We start from the raw sequence: 1,261 nt of genomic DNA on the forward strand, positions 1-1,261 counted from the left end.
CGCCGAGCCGGCTGGGGAGGAGAGGCCAGGCCCAGGGAGACCAGGAAGAGGCCCAGCTTGCAACACAGGCCCTCAGTGGCTGGGGTCGGCGCACGGGTTGCTGGGGGGCAGCTGCTGGCAGCCCTGGTAGACATGCCCAGGGTCGGGGCAGAGGCCAGGGTGGCTCACATCCACAGTGAGGCCCCCAGGAAGAGGCTCCGAGGGCCCAGGTCCCTGGAGGACAGAGTATGGATTATCCAGTGAGTCCTGAGTGCTTCCGGGAGACTCCACCCCTAGGCCCTCACCCTCCCTAGGACTCAGGAAGCTATCTGGGTCTCTGGTTCCCTAACCACGTCTTCTCCACCTGACCCTCACCTAGCCCCAAGGCCTTGGGCAACTTCTGGAAGTGGCTGAGACTGGAAGGATATTGTCACACCTACCACATACACCCACGTCTATCTCTACCACTCCCACTACGTATTCTGAAGAACCAGGGTGGGCCAGGGGAGTCCCCAGGCCAGCAGGGCAAGGCCTGGGCAGGCGTGGAGTCAGGAAGTGAGAAGTGGGGATCCTGGGGGGTGGGTCGTGAGGCTGGGCTGAGCTGAGCTGGACACTGGGCAGGAGGCGGGAGGTGGCTATGGAAGCGACCTCTCCCCATCTTCCCCGGCTGCATATGTGAGTGGTTCTGCTGCATTGACTGAGTCACCAAAGGACACTGGATGGCCATCAAAATTTTTGAGTGACCAAGACGTGGCTTCCTTCTTATTATCTGTGGGGAGACAGACATGTGAGCAGCCAAGTCTAACCCAAGCAGAGTTGACTGAGGGCTATTTAAAGGTTCCACAGAGCCTGGGCTCCGTGGTTCACGCCTCTAATCACAGCACTTTAAGAGGCCAAGGCAGGTGGATCACTTGAGGTCAGGAGTTCGAGACCAGCCTGGCCAATATCGTAAAACCCCATCTACTAAAAATACAAAAATTTGCAGTGGGTGCCTGTAGTCCCAGCTACTCAGGAGTCTGAGGCAGAAGAATCGCTGTTACCCGGGAGGCAGAGGTTGCAGTGAGCTGAGATTGCGCCACTACATTCCAGCCTGGGCAACAGAGGGACACTCCGTCTCAAAATAAATAAATAAATAAACAAACAAAGGTTCCAAGGATGGTCTGAAGGACAAACAAAGGAGATTTGGTGCAGGAGGAGGACAAAGGTTCGGGGGAGAGCAGCCCCGCCTGGGGCCACGGTCAATGAGTGGGGTCTTTTGCAGAGAGGAAATGGAGGATGTGTG

The sequence above is a fragment of the Sapajus apella genome, unplaced genomic scaffold, assembly GCF_009761245.1.
Source record: "Sapajus apella isolate SASKATOON/1434 unplaced genomic scaffold, GSC_monkey_1.0 scaffold80, whole genome shotgun sequence".
Classification (NCBI taxonomy): domain Eukaryota; kingdom Metazoa; phylum Chordata; class Mammalia; order Primates; family Cebidae; genus Sapajus; species Sapajus apella.